Source organism: Chaetodon trifascialis, chromosome 9 (assembly GCF_039877785.1).
Source record: "Chaetodon trifascialis isolate fChaTrf1 chromosome 9, fChaTrf1.hap1, whole genome shotgun sequence".
Lineage (NCBI taxonomy): Eukaryota > Metazoa > Chordata > Actinopteri > Chaetodontiformes > Chaetodontidae > Chaetodon > Chaetodon trifascialis.
The window spans coordinates 17,397,389-17,418,447 of record NC_092064.1 but is presented as its reverse complement, the minus strand read 5'-3'; positions in this window follow the sequence as shown (position 1 = coordinate 17,418,447).

Sequence of the window (21,059 nt, the reverse complement as noted above, 5' to 3'; positions counted from 1 at the left end):
AAAATGTACTTAAGTACAGTACTTGAGTGAATGTAGTTACTTTACACCACTGCTACATATTGATTTCATAAATAGATTTCCAAATCATTAAGCATTTCTCCAAATGTGGACAGGTAATGATTAACTGTTAGTAGACTCAGTTTCTACTTAACAGCTGTGACATTGTTGTCTGACATCAGGACAGTGCTTGGGATCTGCTTCATTACAGGGGCAGTGTCTCTGCTACACATATAGTGAAAGACGCTTCTTTTATTGGATCACAGCAGACATTCTAACTTGCCACAGTAGGGAAAACACATGTGTAATTAATGAAAAATAATTCTGGCTCTGTTTGATTTAGGTAATTCATAAAACAGAGCCAATGAGCTAGCACAGCTCCATGAGCCTGGAGCTAGAACACCTAACTGAAAGCAGCCTTTATTAAGCTTATTAATTACACCTGTGCTTTCTCTGCCATGACTTGTCAAAATGTCTGTGGGGATAAAGGCCCATTGTTTCTTGTCATGGATACCACACACTATTGCCTCTCAGTGTATGTCTGAAGTGCATCATATCCAACAGTAAAATTATCCTCAGCTGGCATCCTTATAAAAAAAAAAACAGGGTATTTGGCAGATATAATGGCCCTGAAAATGAAGAGCGGTGGGAATCTCCCCCTTCTGTTGGCCCCAATACAAAATACAGTACAATAAACTTTAATATGACGTGTCCACCTTAGTGGAAATTCGTCTTTGAATACAGTTCAGCAAGATAAAGCATTCTTTGATTAGGAAATGGAACATTAGAGATCATAGCTATATATAAAAAAAACAGTAACATGACAGAAGTTGTAAATATCAATTACAAAACTATATGTGCAGCCAAACAAGAACCACTGATTTGCAAACTTCAAGGTACTTTCTAGAAAGGTGGCTGTTTTTCTAGTGAGAACAAAGATGAAATGTTCCATAATAACTTAGATGCACTTTGGTGCGCATGATGGTCAAATAGTTCCCAAAAAACACTACACCAGTTGAACAGATGAGGGCGCTACAATTCAATACATGGCCTGTCAGCAGCAATTTCACACAAAGCTCTGACCTGACTGTTTCTGCAGTGGTCAACAGAGTGGTCAAGAGCAGCATCCTAAAATGGCATCTCCAAACAACCAGGGCATCACTTTGATCTGGGACCATGCATAGTGCTGGTGGGTGGGTGCACAACAGATTGCAGATTGAAATGCATTTGCAAAACGTTTCACACACTGACACTTCACATTATGATATGTTAAATTTCACACAAGGGACCAAACCTTACTTCACTTTGCAAACTTGCCTCCAGGAACACCACAGTCTACCATGTTGGGTTTGGCAGGTGGCATGGGTGTGGCCTTTACTTTACTGGTTGCTCATATACAAAAAAAATAAGATTAAATTAGACCCTTCAATTTGTAGGTGCTGATATGCTGTAAATAATTGATAAATTTACTGAATTTCTGTGTGTTGTAAGGCCTTCAGGAAGAGCACGTCAGAGCTGTAGGATCCAGTTGCTCGTGGATGATGAAGAGGGTGATGAAGTTGCAACCATGGAGGAATTCAGTACCAGCTGAGACTGATTTATTATTTGACAGAGTGACTATGAACCTAACGGGGACCATATTGCTAAAGCGTACTTGGCTTCAGGAGAAAGACTACTTACCACCAGTGGAATTCAGAAAGTATGGAGGGATTTGTTTTAAGTTCAAAGACATGAATCATAAGGGAGTGTTTTCTTGCTGAAACATTTTTGAATACCAAAAGGCAAAATGTAGATGTGTCTGGGAATTCAAAGTATGATTGAATCTGCTGATGTTTTGTTCTATTAGTCTGGAAAGTTATCAAAGTTATCAAGGTGGTTGATTTGGTGAGGAAACTTAATTTTCACCTCAGCACATAGTTTCACTCGTTTAACCAGGATCCAAGATTTTGATATGTTGCACTTATTTCCTATTTTATTTGATTGAGTGTTTAATTAAAATAGCTGCATGTTCAGCCATGAACATCAATATAAAGTTGTCCCCTTTGGATATCGGCACAGTACAGTACCTATAATGTCAGTATTAATCTGAATGGCCCGATCTGTATTTTTAATGAACGTGGTTGGACTTGAATACTTTCACAAAGGGCACATTTTATTATTGGAAAAAGTGAGATCAGCTTTTTACAAAGAACTCCAGTTTCACTGCTCCAGCTGTACATATACTGTACCTCATTACTGGTATAGTAAAATGTATTTTGTGGGGTTATCATAATGCTGAATGAACTTTTGATACCCTTCGTACCTGTTTTTTACATCAGATGCAGGCAATGGCAGCACTAAGCTGTGGCCCAGGGGCCACGGCCACCCCGATACAATCGTCTACAATCGGCCCACTGGCCCCTGCTCTCAAGTCTCACATACATAAAATTCTTCTTTCTCATATTTTCATCCAGTACTTTTCACATAATAATGTATAATTTTCCTAATAGTTCATGTGATTGACAGTAATAAATGCAGAGTCTTTTGATGACACTCATGTATGAGTGGCAGGTTTTAAGGTGTGTGTGTGTAGTTTATTAGATACCCCTTAGCTAAAACACATGCAGTCAACAGGCCTGCAACAAACCCTTCCTGCTTTCATGAGTTTATACAGTCAAATGAAAGCAGATCATAAGTGCAGTCCCAACTCAAGGCCCACTTGCTATCTTACAGAGCTTCCCTCAATGGAATGAGTCCAGCTGTCATGGAGATGGAAGCTGAGTCACTCTTAAAGATTTCATAGCACTTTTAGGACTTCTCATAAAAGCAAAACATGACAATACTTTCTTGGCCTTGAATATTGTAATCTGACAAAACAGCCCCAACTCAAGGTACACTTACTAGCAATTTATGTGGCCTTTCAACTATATCACACAGCATGGAGCAAACCTGACACTGAATGATACGGTCAGGAGGTCTGGGAAAAGCTCTGAACTTGACATTGAGTTGATTTGGGGCTTTTTTTGAAAGCATTTGTCTCTTTGTCAAGAATTGTCTTACTGGCTGTATTTTGGGTCCCACTGGCCAAAAATAGGAAAAATGAGTGAAGATAGATTCTAAACAGCCTTCTCAGCCAACAAGCTGGCCTGGAAGTTAGGAGGCCTGACAGGATAGCAAATGTCAAATCTATCTATCTATCTATCTATCTATCTATCTATCTATCTATCTATCTATCTATCTATCTATCTATCTATCTATCTATCTATCTATCTATCTATCTATCTTCGATTCATTTTACAAGGCCATGCTGGTATTGGTTTGGTGCTTCCCTGTACATCTAAAATCACTGACAACATACTCAGATTTTGCTCTTGGATACAGTGAGTTTCTCTAAAGCGAAGCTTCAACATGAACAGCTGTGAAAACAGCTGATATGAATCCTCCACTAATGCACCAGAAAACCATGGATGCCATTTATCAGGGAGTTCAGAAATATTAGAAAAAATGGTCTTTGCTTAGCTCTCTTGAACCCACATGGCTAAATCCCCAACGCTAGCCTCCAGTACACAGTATGAACTGGATGAATCTTCAGCAAATTGAATATCTGCAAGCCAAATCATCTGACCGGCTGTCTTTGCAGTTTCTCTCTCCCTCCTCTTATTATTTTTGGCTTTATTACGGACATGCTTGCTGTTGAAAGCTCTCCAAGAAATGCAGTTGGGCTTGTGAGAAAATACTTTGGACATAATGTTTATGGCCTTCACGCCTTATCTTGCCTAGGCAATGCAGTGAGTGAATACAGCACTTCTACACACAGTGGCACTGAAACATTTACAATATCTCATGTGAGCAGATTAATGCCCTGGAATATGTCTGTGTTTTAATTTAGATACTGAAATACAAACAAGAAAATGACTGTTGCCAAGAATTAGCACAGTCCAAACCCACTGTGACTCAGGCTTGAAATAAAAACGAACAGACAGCATAGGTTCACCAATTTGAAACAATAACATCTAGCAAAGCGCTTCCTCTAAGTCCTTAATGTACTTTATATTTAATGTTGTCTGCAATTGGTTGTGCTGCAGTATCAGTGGGGGAGGAAATATTCAGATCCTTTAATTATGTACAGTGCTTGAAGCGGAAAAGAGTAAGTGCCCGTAACCCCCTTTTTGGCATGTGTATCGGCTGGTATCAGTCCAATTACATTCTGAATTTCAACAGTGTATGAAAGGAGATACTGCTGATGTTCACAACTTAAATCAATTCAACCAAGGGGACAGCCATTTCAATGTAGAAGCCAGTATTAATAATAATGTAGAAGTGAGTACCTGCCCACTTCAAGCACTGCTGAAGTAAAGAACAGAATAAAAATACTCCATTACAAGTAAAAGTCCTGCAACATACTACTTACGTAAAAGAATATTCCAATTATTAGCCAAATGTGTTTCAAGTATAAAAAGCAAGATCACTCACTGTATTTTACTTTGTGGAACTTTGTGGAATTTTAGTGGAGTGGAAGTATAAAGTGGTGTAACACTGAAATACTCAACTAAAGTACAAGCACCTCAGAATTATACATAAGTACAGTATTTGAGTAAATGTACTTAATTACACTCCATCACTGTATAGTGAATATAAAAAAGTTGCACCAGGGTTAAAAAGTTAGAATCCTACAATACTAAAATGGCTATGATTTGAGTACATTTCAAATAAATGTTTTGACCATTAAAATGTTCATAAACTTTGACCAGCGATGGAGTGGTATCTTGTCGTTTTCACTTCTTCACATACATTCCCACCAGTTATAAACTACAGTATGTTAAAGCTGTCATGCTACTGCCCTGTAGGCCAGCGACACAAGTTCCCATACTTGGATTAAACTTGTTTTCACAGCCATGCAACTTACTGAAAGACTGATGGTATTATTTACATAACCTAATAACTGAGGAAAAGAGCCATCATTTACGAAGGCAGGGTAGGTGACACAAATGAAAACTTAGGTTAAGCACACAAGGGCAAGTGTATGTGAATAACACCAAAGCACAGAGTGTGTAATTATACAAAAAATAGTGCAAAATGAGACCAATTGCTTGAGTCGTTGAAAGCTACCAGTCTGTGCCAAATTACCTTTTACGATGTGAAAAGTCTCTCGCCCTGTGAAGTTCACAGTGCTGCTGTTTCATAGGCAAAAGAAATACATAAAATTGCTTGACAGATTTATTACAATTATATTCATCATGGCCACCATTATGAAAGGGTGCGGCTGAGGTTGAACCTCTGTATGCAGCAGTTTCTGCCTTGTGTGATATGTCTTATCTTAAATGATCCCTTGATCAGCCTTTGAGAATGGACAGAATAGGGTTGGGAAATTAAGGAATCCTGTGTACTTACTGTGGTATTACATGATGGTGGACTCTGTCTATCCTTTTATCTCAGCTGCTGCAGCATTGCAGTCCTTCTCTATACTAATACTTAGACATAAGGTCAGGGGTGTGAATGAAAAATTAAGTGGCCAGTGCTCAAGGCCAAAAAATAAGGTTTTTGAGAGGGCGGGAACAGCTGTCTCAAGCCAGGTCTTCTTTCACCTATGAGATGTTTGTCTGGAAGCAATTTAACCTTTACATCACATCTTAAGACATGCAGAAAGGTGTCTGCAGATTAAAGTGGTGTTTTTCTCATACATCACAGGCACCAAGGTTGCTCCACTGATTTTATTTTTTCAATAAAAAGCCCAAAAAAGAGCATGGGCTGCCTTCCCACGACTCAGCATTGGGCATGTGTGCGAGAACGTGCTTTTGAGTTTTGATGGATGAATGGTAGGCCTAAATATTTTCTCTCCTTTGTCCTGATAAAACATTTTCTGGTATTTCAGACCACATGTTCTCTCATGATTTTCCTGGTAGAGGGAGATAGTTTGCCATAATTAAATCAATCATTTTATCATCTGGCCCATTGCAACTGGAACAGCTAAACAAGGGTCCGCTCAGGCATATTTTAATGTTTTTATTTTAATCAAAACCAAGACATGCAAAGGCTTTGTATTCTTTCTAAAATGACTGTAAGTGGACTATATCACAATATAATACAGTGATATGTGAGGTGCTCCTCACAGTTGAGCATCCTGGATTTTTTCTTTGCAGAAAAATGTGGCATTGATCTACTGTCATATCTGTAGAATCATTCATTCATTTTCCACATTATTTTTTTTCCTCTTCAGGGTCACGGGGGGCTGACGCCAATTACTTTTATTACTGTGATGACCTAATATCCCCATGTGGTTGAAAGTTCTATCTGTCCGAACAGATAACCTATCTGGAAAAGGTTGGTTATGCATATGGATGGCTCATCAAGTGATACTGATAGGGTTTCTGTTATTTGATTCCTGGTCTTAACACTTCCAGCATTTAATGTGATGGATAAAATGATATTTATAGTTATCCTTTTATTTTGCTCTCTTCAGTGGGCTCATACTTGGCCAAAGCTATCTCAGATATATACATAGATAAATAACATTTAATAGGGCCTGTCATATTATCTGCAGCCTCATATGAAAACTAATTCAACACTTTAATCGTTTCCAGAGTTAAGCATCATTTTCTTTCTGAAAGATAAATACAAGCCAAACTTTGAAAAACAAAACTTTGTCCAGTCTGTGCTGTGTTGAAGACATGCCCAGACTCCTAACAGACTCTTTTATTCAGCTGGGAGGAAAAATATTGTTTCAACTGGACAATAAAAATATTCTTTACTTATCTCCAAAGTTGAGACTCTGTTAATTAAACCAAAGGAGGGCTGGAGATGACAGGTCCTTGCTTGTTTTGTACAATGCAAAGGCAAAGGCAAAGGCAAATTTATTTGTATAGCACAATTCATACACCAGGCAATTCAAAGTGCTTTACAAAAGCATAAAAATACATTAAAATCATACATTTCAAAGAAAGAGAAAAAGAAAGAAAGAAATTAGAAATACAATGGAAAAATACAAATAAACACATTTAAAGGAAAATTAAAAACTGAAGCCAAAAAAAGACAATAATTTAGCATCTAGAATGATTAAAATCATTGAGCAGATATATTCACTTTAAGTAAAAGCTGTAGAAAATAATAATGTTTTTAACCCTGATTTAAATGAACTGACATGTGGTGCAGACCTCAGGTGTGCAGGGAGAATGTTCCACAGATGAGGAGCATCATAACTGAAAGCTGCGTTTGGTTCTGATTCTGGGAACACACAATAGACCTGTCCCTGATGACCTGAGAGGTCTGGAGGAAAATTCTGTTTACAATATATGAAAATATAAAATATTGCAAAATATTTTTAATTTTTATATCAGATTCTGATATAAAAATTAGGCAATGGGAAGTATCAGATGAGAGACGGATATCACTTCCGGTTGCCATATTGACTCATTGCTGAATTGGCTAAGGAGAAGTTATTGTGTAGCAGACGCTACATTCATCAATTTATGCTGGACAGACGAGTTTGGGAGTTTTTGGATGTCTTCAAAACAGCGGTGAGTTTGTCTGTCAGAAAAATGCTTTGCTCTGTGGCCTGAATGATCAACACGTGCAGCCGATGGCTAGCTAACATGAAGCTAACATAGCAACCGTAATGACGGCTAACGGCAACTAGCTAACTTGCTAATTAGCCCTGTTTGACACGACTAATGAACTTAACGCTAACTTGTACTTCAAAACCGAAAATAGAAAATTAGTTAATTATGCCTTCGACGCAAACTAACATTGGCTAACTCAGATAATGAAAGTGCACTCACCTGTGGTTGGGTGCTTTTTTGTCTCACTTTTACATCTAACTATATGCTAATGTTTTACAGCTAAATACAGACCGAGGAAAGATACGATGGACTGAGGATAACGTTAGGAGATTTCAGACTTTCAAGGCCAAGGTTTCAAGGTAATAGTAGTAAGTGCACTTCAGTTCAATGGCATCAAGCTGAATAAGAAATAGTATATATTCCTTTATCAGCATTCTTGTAATGATTTATGTCTGTTAAAACTTAAAAACTTAAGTTGACTGTCCAGTAGGTGCAAAGTAATATTACCTCTCCTTTCCTAACTGTAGCTCTCATGACACATTTCTGTACAGAGATTACTGAGCGCATTGTGTCTTTGTGTGAGCATGCTGACTATAAATGTTGATATTTGTATTTGACTGTATGATTTTCACATTTCAAAAGATTGCAGCTATTGCCTTATGTATCATAACAGCACATGAACAGCAGGTAATTGTGGTCGACACTGTGGTCATAAATTGCAGCTAATTTGAGGTTAAATTAGCATGCATTGGTGTTCATTGCTGAAGATGCTCTTAGGCCACGGTAGTGGTCAAACATATGATTTTAATGGCACAATAATGGTCTGTTTCTTCTCATCAAAAGACACAGCACCACAATTCAGACCTGCTGCAGCGAAGAACAGATGTGAGAGCTCGCTGTATGGATGAAACATGCCAGTTACGTTTGAGGTAAGAGATCCTATGCTGCATCCCACATAACATGGCTGTGAGGTTCCTTTGGATTACAGTTGGACTTAGGAACTGGAAGAGAGAAACTTTCAATTTTTGACCTCATCGCATTGCGGAGGAAAAAAAAAAAAAAGATGATTCAAAGACTGCAAACAAGAGACACACACCTAAGCAGAGCAAACTTGGCTCATGGAAGAGTGCCACAAAGAGAAGAAAGACAGATTCAAAAGGTAGGTTTTAGTGTTATCCGAGAAGGCTGTTTAGAAAATAGGACTGTCTGCATGGCTATTTTGAAAATAGCTATCTTGTTTGACTTTTGATAAGTGATGAGTGATATAACATGAAAGCTTTCTTGAATATATTGATTTTAAGCAGAAAAAGATCAAGAAACTGTCCTAATAAGGATATCAGTAGAGGCTGATGGAAAATAGCACAAATTTTTATGATTGATGTTAGTTAATACTAAATTGTTATTGTTCCTTTTGCACATAGTCTGAGGGAACACTTGTAATATGTAATAAAACAATTCACATAAAAATTTAAGTTAATTAATGGGGGAAATTGTTCATCTTTGCAATAAAACCCAGGTGCATGGCATTATGAATATTGGAAAATATTCTAAGGTCATGATGTTTTTGGTTATTAAACTGGTGTTGTTTGTTTTTCCTTAGAAATGCAAGCACCCTAATGCCAGCAATTAGCACAGTCATCCTGAAAGGTGGAAATGAGTAGGAAATTAAGGTAAACATGGATGACAGCTCTGACATTTAATGATGTGTCATTTTAGCCTAGGGGTCTAAATGACGAGCATTCACCCAGAAGTCTGCCACAGTTTTCCGAACTGTAAAAAAGCACAAAGTAATTTGTGTTTATGTGGTACATGGTGAATCAAAGCAGCTTCAGAAACATGTCTTCCAAGTCTGATGTTTCAAAGTCTGTGGCACAGAAGTCTGTCATGGAGGTAGAAGTCATCTTTTACATCTTTGGACCATCCTTCATCTTCTAGCTGAATAATACATGAACAAACCTTGGTGTTGGATACAGGATGGGTGGCATCCAGGTGCCAAATCCACAATTAAAGGGGATGGAAGGGGACCATACGGACAGAAAATCTTTTAATACGTCCACTTCCATTTGATTGTTGATAAGAATGGATTATTTGTAAACTAAATTGGATGTATTTGTTAACCTAATGTGCACTACAAAAGGATGCATGAAGTCAGGCTTTTGAAAGTGTCTGGGTACTACAGAAATCTGTATTAACCTGAACGAGTTTATCTATCCATCAGGACTCCAATGTGAGATAGTGGAGCCTGTCCAGAAGGCGATATGCAACAAAAGATCACAGTGCTGGGAAGGTAGTCCTTCAGCAAAGGATTCAAAGAATTAAGTGCAAATGTGTGTGTGAGACATCTGCAGAAGACTTACCTGCTTTCCTCAGAGGTATCTGCACGGCAGGGATAGAAAATGGGAATTATCATTTCTTTCCTGGACTTTCCATCTGATGTCATTGTTAGCATGTGTTACATTAAAAACTTTAATTTATGATTAGCTGTTGAGACAACTGTAATACAAAGAGGCTTAGTGAGAAAGGTTACTTTGACTCTGCAAATCATAGTGGTTCAATAAAACTGCTCAAATTAAAATATTGCTGTCTCTTGTTATCATTCTGACATTTTTCTGTTCTGTATTCACCTGCAGTTATGATATTTCTTTCCTCAAGTGCAACATCAGAAAGGCTCTAAATACTAAATTGCCATTCTGGGTGGTTTTTCTCCCTCAGCGGACAGATATGAACCGGTAAACAGGACAGAGTAATGCTGTCTTTCAGGCCATTTCAATAGTTGATTGAAATCATTAAAATCATAGTTGATTTTTTTTATTCTTTTATCCTGTATCCTTCTTATCTTGACCCCTCTATGTCACCGTTTTTTGCTTTTTAATACTTTGCTGGCTGTAACAACTTAATTTCCCGAGCGTGGGATCATTAAAGTTTTATCTTATCTTTAATAGGTCAAAAGTAGCTATTGTGTTAATAAAAACAGGAAATGTAACACTGGTTTAACTGCTAGAAATCAGACCTCCTGGGGATGGTCAGTGTTCAGTTATTTTTGTCCGTATTTGCCACAAGTAGCTATTTAAAAACAATATGTTGAAACTAGGTGCAGTCTAAAAAATTATTAAGGTATATTGTGTGATTATGTCTTTATCAGTAGTACTGGACCAGTCTCTGTTTAAGTACACTTTTTTCGTTTGTCCAAGACAAAAAAAAAATCAAAGGTCTGAGAATGAGGTTAATGTTCATGCACTATTCCAGCTGCAAAACAGTTGAGTGAATTCCATGTGTATTCGCATTGCATCAACATCTCTTGAGAGGACCTCAGTTTTGTACCATATGTGGCCATTAATGACAATAACAGGTAGCTCATAGTGTGATTAGCATAAAGCAGAGAATCCCAACTTGCATCTGTGACCGAACAGCCAGTCAATACAGTACAAAACAAGGTTTTTGTGGCACAATATGCAACTTTGCGTCCACTTAAAGTGTGAAAAATATGTACTGAGGATTACTGTTTTACTACTCTACTACTCCTAATACTGAATACATATTTTCTACTAGTCTTTGCTGGGATCTGATGGATACTCTCTAGAGCCAAAGTTTCAATAAACTGCAGACATCTGGTATGTGTGTGTCAGTTAACCTACATGTCATATCATTGTTTATGTGTAGCTGTTTTTACAGTAATAAACTTTTTAGTTTATAGTAGAGGGTCAGGAAACATGTTGAGATGCCTAATGCCTAGTTCTTAGGTCCTTATTGTAAGTACCATCGACATTTATCAACATTTTATAAGACACCAAGTTACCTTTCACTCAGCCAAATGTTTGCAGTATTAGGTCACATGCAGTAGGCTGTTCAAAAGCATGGAGCCAGACTGCACATCTGAATTTTATTATCATGAAACACTGTTTCCATGAATGAAATTGAGATGTATAGGGCAAGAGTGCTATGTTGAGTTGATTTTTTTTTTTTTTTTTTCTTGGTGAGAAAAACAAGGTAAATGTGTGACATGGCTGCGTTAGAGGTAGAGCAAAATTTGACTCACACAACACAAATAGCAGAGATATTACAAATATTTTTTGTTATTTCAACTTTAGGTCACACTGATACCTGACACAATGTTGTTTTCAAAAGATGTCGAAGATCAGCCTCCATTTGAGCAAATGTATCTGGCAAAGATGCAAGAGTGCAAAACATGTCACTAATGCATTGGATATAAGGATGCTGTCAGACAGTCCATTCTTTGTAGAAGATAACAACACATGGTTTTACTTGAGGGGGAAATCCTACAGGGTTTATTGTTCTGTGGCTTTTGCTTGTTTGATAATATTCTCATGGTGGTTAGTGTTTATTATGCAGATACACGCATCTCCAAACCGGCAGGGTGTTCCAGTAAGATTGTGAGATGTTCCAAAAGAGGCGATGCTGTCAATATCGTGGAAAGATATTCTGACAGAATGTGGCAAACATTGCCTCCACATGAGAGTGATTTTCCTGCTTACGTTTCAAGTCAACATCGCCAGAAAGTAAAAATGGCCTAAAAAGTAAATGAAGCATGTTTTCCTTTTCTTTTGGAGTCTGGATTGATAGATATATGTCAAATCATGGCCTCTGATTTTAAGCAGGTGTGACAAACTTTATGACATAACATGCCTTTCATAATGAAATGCACTGATTTAGTTGGAATCAAGGCTGTGAGAAACAGAAAACAGTGTCGGATGACTACATTGTTTGGAACTGCTCTAGTCTGTGCTTACATTTTACCTCATTGTTACCACAGAATAATCGATAAAATGTGATGTCTATGACATGTCCAACAGCCTTTGTCCTGAAAAGACAGTAAAGCCGGAGATTATGGTCAGCATACATTAACAACCGCGCTACAACACGTCTCTGGTCTTATCTTTTTTTCAGCTGATTTCAACCTCTTTCATTAATATTCTATAATATCTTGCTTGAACTCATTGTTCAAGAGTAACATTTATGGCAGTATTTTTCTTTATTTTCTGGCCATTTTGAACAATAGCACATTGATGATGATATTCAACATGTGTGAAATTACTCCACCTTTTGGCCTGCACCCTAAATCAACAAAGCTAAAACTTGGAAAAGGTCAGTGAGGAGGGATTTAAGCTCTTTATGGGCTGAAGTTAGGGAAATGACCAATCCAGATCTTAGTCCTGGAAGCTGCATTTAATTTGTAATATTTGTTTCCAAAAATTGAAATATATTTGGAAAAAAGGTTACACCAAAAGGTTAGCAGCACTGTTTTGTCTTCATTGATTGTCCATATTCCCAAGGCATAATGAAACGGGGCCCCCATCAAGCCATGTTTTCATTTATAGTAATCTACTGAAGTCAGTGTTACACTCATCTGACTTATACTTTAACTTGTGGCTCCAAAATGTTGTAACTGCTTTCTTATGTTCAACTTTCTAAAAAGTCTGTTAATCAGATACTTTGGGGGCTTTCTTTTGTGTTCGATATGTTGTTAGATCCTTCCTGAAAACTGATTGTACTTGAGAAGCTCAAACCATCTCAGAGGTAGATAACATACTTTTTACTCCACATCTTTAGTTGCTTTTCAGATTACAGTTTTTCATATCCTTCCTGCCCAGTAAATCCACGGATCTTTAAATTTGGTGATTTTGAATGTTTCTGACAAACTCAAGGATTAGGTGTTCCCTTATGGGTGAGGAAAGTTGCAGCTTCAGATAAATGATTTATTTAAAAAGCCTCTTGGATTATCTAGAAAACGCATTGTTTCAAAGCTGAAAACAGGGCTGTTTTTCTGAGCCCATGAAAAGTTGACGGACCGCGACACTTAAAGAATATGATGCACCGCCCAACAGCACATAAAATAGTTCAAATTAGCTCAACCTACCAAATATCCACAGCAGAAAAATACAACGTGCACATGAAAATAGCATTAATGTTAATCTAAAACATCATGGACCATTTTACTGCAGAATGAGTACTTCTGATAATTTGAAGTAAATTTTGCTGATAACATGCACACTTAAGTGAGGTATTTTCACAGTGTGGTATTAGTACTTAAGTGATTACTTCTTCCACCACTGGCTAATAGGGTATTGCACACAATTGCAATCATGAGCACGACGTTGCAGTCCGGTTTGTCAACACATAACAGGTTTAGCAGTACTGTCGCTGGATATTATTTGACTGTGTATTGGACATTAGACTGTGCCTGCGTGGCCTCGGTGTCTCCGGTGCAGTTTCATCATCTGAAAGCCCAAACACTCAAACAGATGTAATCATTTGGTACACTTTGTGCCAACACGATCTTGAAATTAAGGAGGATTGATTCAGTCTTTTGAATTTTGATGCTACCCAGATGTGAATCATTTTAGTGTTAACAGTGCTTTAGTATTGTCTAGAAAACCCAGTTTGACATGAGTGTGTTTTTCTGCTTTGTTATAAACATGATTAATGTTTTTTGTGTGTGTGAGTGTGTGTGTATGTGGGAAGGTGCCATTAAGGTTAGATCAAGTGCTGTAATTAATATCAACATTCATTTTCCTCACATCTAGTTTTGTCTAGCAGTGGTACACAATTCATGAATTCATTGTAAACATTTAGATTATTTAGTAATTTGGTTTATTGATCGTTTTACTTATATTTAAACCACATCAGCTTCTTTTCATGGTTGAAATGTAGTCATAGCATAGTCAAAATATAATCAGTGAGCGGCATGCCATAACGTAGATGATTACTGTTTAATGTTTTTTAAATTATTTTCTGCCAACTCAAAAAGCATCAATCTACAGGCATTTCACCTGACACCTTGTTTTCATTTTGTCTTTGGATTTTGGTTTGTCCGTTAAATATTGAAAGAGGAAATCTCCATTTGCACAAGGAACACACAATTTAAACTTATTGGGGTTGGTTAACCGATTCCTCTTGACGCAATAGCCTAAGTTCAAATACCTTTGCATTTGCATTTGAGAGTTTTAAATTGATGGTGAGCTGCAGATTATCTGTAATTGAAATGTACACTTGGCATTTACCAAAGAGCTCCTTTAAGTCTTCCCATAACACTAGAACAGCTGAACCAACAAGTGGGGCCTCAGCAGACTGTCGGGAGGTTCATCAATTTATTCAGCAGAAAAGCATTGCACCTTACTTCTCATATATCATTGCAGACTTTTAGCTGATGGACTGCAAAAGAGTATAAAAAATTAAAAACAACGAGATGTCTACCTTCAGAAAAATGTGACACCATGAGTGATTTATAGCAAAAATGTGAAACAAGCGTGGATTTTGTCCAGTCCCATTGCGCATTTGTGACAATGACTTATAACATGGGAAGTTTACTTGCATGTGAGCTCATATTTCTGGCTCTCTTGTTCATCAGCTGCCTTAATGTTGTCCCAGGAAAATACATTAGGCTGCCGGGTTGACAAACATGAACATTAGTTATTGTTAGCACCTGAAATATTACAGAGCTGATATCATTCATAAACATACACTGACTCACACTACAATTATGTTGGAGCAATCCTTTCTAAAGTGCTGGCATACTAAAGCTGTTCACTACACTATGTGTGTGGTTACACTTGTTTGAGTACTTCATGCACTCCTCATACAAGTGATAATCTGTACTATGAAATGATGATAAAGTTCATTAATGCAGGTGTTCTGAAGTGTTTCACCTTGACTGAACTTAACACCATAGTCAAAAGAGTAAGTTTTATTGTACAGTAAAAACAGTTTGTATTAGCATTCAGTGTTAATCTACTTAGCCAGTGGTGAAGTGGAATCCATTTAAGATGAGGGATCACCCAAAATAAAGTACTATTTAGAAAGCTAGTTCTTTATTCTGAAGTGCCTTGTCACTTCTCTCACATATTGCATTGTGTCCCTTAATTATTAAAAATTCAGTTTGAATAGCTTTGAAAGATTGGATAACTGTTTTTACTTTTCATTTCATTTCATTCACATGGAACATAGTAAAAGTGTCAGTGGAGCATAACGTACACTTTTCAATGCTACATAGTTTGCGGTTGTCTCATTCATATGATTATGATGGAGACATAATACAAATGGTGAACTGTTCCTGCCTAAAAACACATTTAATCCATAATTGTGTTTCTGTTGAATAATATTCCCTGACATGGTCTTAAATGTGTCAAACAGCGGGCCATGTGTTGTGTGCCTCTTGCCTTGCCAGTAGCTGGTGTCTGATGTTTTTTTGGTGACTCAAGAGCTGAGGCATGAACAGAACCTGAGAGGTTTCCATATGATGATGTAAAGACAGAAAACAGGTGGCAAGAATTGACTGCAAGCTTTCCACTTATACTGTTATTTCCCACTCTCTTCATTGTGTTGACAGAGCTTTGACAGATTACCATCCTTACCTCCGGAGTTAGGAATTTGACATGGCTCCCATTTTCTCTTACATCGTGATTCTGGCAGAATGCTTTGACAGTTTTTATCTCTCTGTCAACAATTGTTTAATAATTTGACCACTGAACTTAGAAATGATGTGGTTGGAATACTTGGAAATTACACACTTTCAGAAAAGTTGTACAAGTTGCAATTTTGAAATTTTTATAATGGCTTCAAATTAAGGTGTCTATGAGGTTTACATGCTCACTCTCTCTATGAGTATGTGCATCCACATTAGATCATCCATGCAGAGACTGTAACACCATTGATTCAACCATGATTCAAAAAAATTGTGTTGCTGTGTAAAACATTAATAAAAACAAACTGTGCTTACTGACAAGTCTTATGCAGTGTTTCTGAGTCCATGCAATAGTATCCTTTATACAACCAAGTGTTTCACAGTATTAAAATTCTCCCCAGCCTTGTTTGAGCCTTTCCAGGATGCCCCTTTCATACCCAATCATGACACTATCATCTGTTACCAATGAACCTGTTTACCTGTGGAATGATCCAAACAGGTGTTTTTGGAGAATTCCAGAACTTTCCCAGTCTTTAGCTGCTCCTGTCCCAACTTGTTTGAAACGTGTTGCTGCATCAAATTCAGAATAAGAAGATATTTACAAAAATCAATGAAGTTTATGAGGCAAAGCATTAAAAGTATTGTCTTTGTACTCTTTTCAATTGAATATATGTCAAAAAGGATTAGAAAATTATCACATTCTTTTTTATTTATGTTTTACACAGCATCCTAACTTTTTGGAATTGGGGTTGTACATAGTCCCCCAATTTTAGGTGACATTAAAAAAATTTCAGAAATTAACATTGACCTAGTCTCATCACATTAATATTTGTTCAACTCTGACGGATATCAGTAGACACTTGGTGTCTAATCTAGTAATTGTTTTTCATGGCTGTATTGCAGCCATATTCACCTCTCAACTTGCTTTGGGAGCTTTCATCTTCCTATCTGGTCTGAAGTTAAATTCCTTTTCCATCGTTTGTCCCGTACTCTCCCATACACTTCTTCAAGATAATGTTCTCAATATGTCTACCAAATAGTGAAATATCCCACCTCTGCTTGGAATGTTGTTTCAGATGTTTGGCAATTTATGCTTTTATATTGAAGACATATTTTTAGGTTTACAGTCACCATGCATCTACATTAGTGCAATTTAACAGATTGTAAGAGTAAGCTAATCTGCCAGTGTGGTGACAGACAGGATACACTGCATCAAGGCCAAAAAGGCTTATCGCTTTTTTGTTTTTATTGTGCTTAGCTTTCCCAGCACTGCTTAATTCTACCCAGAATGATTAATTAACTTCTGAACCAGAGGTCATGTGAAATTATTTGCGGCCCGACACCCTGTGCGTCCTTTCTCATTCACACTAAAGCAAAATCATTTTGTATGATAATCATATATAGTACATTGAACATATGGTACTGAGCATAGAATCAACAGTTAGTGTATGTACATATATATATATATTCTATTTACAACTTCTGGAATATCTAACGATGGTTAACATCCAAGGTATCTAAAATGGACTGAATAGCGGTCCTTTAGTGCCAACACATTAGAAATTCCTAAAATTAAATTGTATAAATGGACAGATTGTAGCTTTACTTATTATTAAATTAAGCTAACCGGTAGCTGCTTCTAACTGTATGGGGCTCAGCAGGCTCCTCGTGAACATGGCCAGCCTGGGACTGAAAACAGGCTGCTTGTGAACGCCGACAGAAGCTAGTTTGATGTCAGGGAATTGCGATACAAACGTCATTTATGGAGTTTCCAGATGGGCAGATATTAGCTTTATTTATTGTTAAAGTAAGCTAACCGCTACCAACTGCTGACTGTAGCTGCTGTTAGCTAGTTATCTTGGTTAGCTGTGCAGCTAGCGCTCCTATTAACATTAGCTGACCCAGCTGCAGGGTGCTAGGAGCCAAACCCGGCAAGAAAACCACTTTGATGCTGTATTCCCTGTTGCCAAACAGGCCTTTTTTGGTCTCAGATGCTATTTTTGGTCACAGATTTGAGTCCCGGTTCGGCCAGGTTCACTTGGAACTTGCAGAGTGCTATTTGGTTCTGTACATTTACATGTTTCCTGTCATAACAGAAATCTAGGGAGAGACAGGAAACAAGGGATACAGTGTTATTACCAATCCTCCCTCCTTACTTGCCTAAAAATGTAATAGAAGTGATCTCACATTTTGACAGATGAATCTGTGGGAACAAAGACAGTTTTATATTTCTTATTTGCCCTTTAATTTCTTTTGTTCACCTCACAACCTTAAAAATGCTCGCTTTGTGGTATTTGATTAATTATGGTCATAGTCGGTGTAATTAGATCCGTGGCTTCCTTGATTTGCTTTGTTACAGTTGTCTTGGCTGCTGGAGATTCATTTTGGAATATAGATCAAAAAACTCTTCAAGCACCATAGCACATCAACCCATTGCAAATGACTTGTTAACACACTCAGACATCTGCATGCAGATAACTAATCTCAATTCAAAAAAACATATTGCAGTCCAAGTCATTTGACTCGCCAAGACCTGGTTCCCTTTGAAATCATAAGTCTAGTCGTTGCTAAGAAAGCATAACAGTAAAAACAGAATACATCACCTCTATGGCGGTCTCATGCTCCAAGTTAGCAGTATGTCAGCACTGCCGAACATTCTTGGTCTGCTTTTGTTTTTCCTGACAAATTTTTGGCAAATTTAGGTCATCCACTGTTAGTGGTCTCCATGCCTTCTGGCTGGATCTCATATTATTTTATTACATTTATCTACAAAGCTATTTTTTAACAGTATTTTTATTATTTATTGCCACTCTGTAGTTAACGGAAAAGTTGGAAGTACACAAGTCAACACATTTGTTACTCTAGTTACATTTTGGCCCTGTTCAATGTGTAACTGCTGTTGTCACAGTGTGACATTAAAATGTACAAAAAAGTCTGATATTAACTTACTGTTGGAGCCTTGGCTAACAGTTAAATGTGGCCAACCATTAAACATTTGCTGATTGGACAGCCATCTTATTATTCATATGAAATAAGCTGTTTCGTATGTTTTCTCTTTAGCTCTGGACTCCTGTTAAATATTTGGATAGAGCATACTGTATGAAGGAGCCAGTGTTTGAGTGCTATTGATGTGATGGTCAGGATTATGTATTCAGCCATGTCTGCTGTACGTTAAGATTGTACTTTCGTCACAGTTCATACTGAGACATCAATTGCAAAGGATGAATCTTTCCTTTAGTACTGATAATGTTTGGACTTTGTTTTGTCATTATCTGCCAGGAAATGGTTGTACAATACAAAAACAGGAAGATGGTATATACTGAAGAATGGAATATTTGTATCCTTGTAGAGAAAATATACACGGATGTAGTTTAAATCAATGAGGAAGACAAATCCAGTCTTTGTACCTATATCTCAATTTGATCCTTTGTTTGTCCTTCTCTTCATATCTCAGAAATAAAACTCATTGACACTTCAGTTAAATAGTGAAGTGACAACATTGTGCAAGTCAGTAATCCCTTTCCCGCAAAATCTCTTGAAGTCATTCAGTTCCTGAATTGATATATCCATAGTTGTAAAATGCAGCCATCCTCTGTAGAGTTTCTTCATTGACTATAGCTGGTGGTCCTCCTTTGCTTGTGGGTTGCTAATATGGTGCTTTCAGAATCTACTGAGAATTTACTTCAGGCACATCAGTTTATGTCTGTTCTTGAATGTTAGGATGGTAGTTTATCTTTTTAGAATTCATTTTTGACCAGGGTGCAATAAACAGTGTGAGCAGCTCTCAAGTCCAGTCCTGCAGCTGGAGGGTATTCAAAGAAAGCAACTGCATTTTTTATTATCACAGGTGTAGTGATTTCAAAACAAAGAATGAAATAAGAGTTGAGGCACTGTAATGGCATATTTACTTCTCCTGTAGCCAGTTCAGGTGGCTCACATTTGGATCCTCCAAGAATTGCACAATGAGACGGTGCACCTTTGGAGAATGTTCATGGCTCTTTCCCTGCATCTCAACCAGGTGTCTGAAAGCCTCCGTAGCTCAAGAATCTGTTGATATCATGCCTTGCTGTGTTTGCACAACTGCTGCATATGGTTTTAAAGACTTGGCAATGAAGGTACAAAGCTTTTCAGTGACAGTGCCATCGCACTGTACATGTATGGCTACTGGCTACTGCCACTATTGCCACCATGCTACTTTCATAGACATACAGCACATTTACTTTTTATGCATAGATGAAGGAAAGCCGAAGCACAGGAATGTTTCCACGAACATATCCAGACATATACAGGAAAGGTGCAGAGGTGAGTAGTGTAATCTGGTAGGATAGACATGCTAATAGAGCACTTCTATTGGAAGTACAGGCACCCTGTTTCAGCACATTCCTATTTGGCAGATGCTATCAAGCCATTTTTTTGTTATGAAACACTGTGCACCTGGAAGGCAGTCCGCACAAAAAGTGCTGCAATTTTTGCTGCACCATGGTCAGATGAGCCAAAAGCTGAAGGTTATTTATTATAAAATCTGAATTTGACATTTGAATGCAGTTCACATTAGTCCTCATCTTCCTCTTTCTCACAGATTGCAGATCATGTTGACTCAGACCAGTCAAACCATTGTGTTCAATTTGCTGCTCACATTTAAAATTTGGATAAAACGTTATCATGTGTGATTATTAAACTAGGTTTGGTCTGAAATTGTGTTCAGTAGTTATGACTTAGATATTTTCAGAAGACTTGTTTGATTTTTAAATTGGATGAGACTGCATGTTAAGAACTTGATCTAATAACCCTGTTCTATGGACAGACAATATTCTCTGTCATGGCCAGGGTTTCTGCTTGAAAGGAGTTTATACACCTTGAAACCATATCATACTCAACATCCAACAGTGTGTCCTGGATCAATTTTGTCAACCTTTCTGGCACAAGTTCTTAAAATTCAGGGCCCTCAGTGGTTAGAAAGTCATTGAGGGGTCCAACTGGTTTGTCATAGTATCTGTGAAGAAGGGACTGGGTTATTGGGGATATTGGAGGATACTGTGAACGTCTCTATATGTTGGTCACAGAGAGGTGAAAAGAAGGCGCTATGTCTCTTCTCTAATACAGCAAGT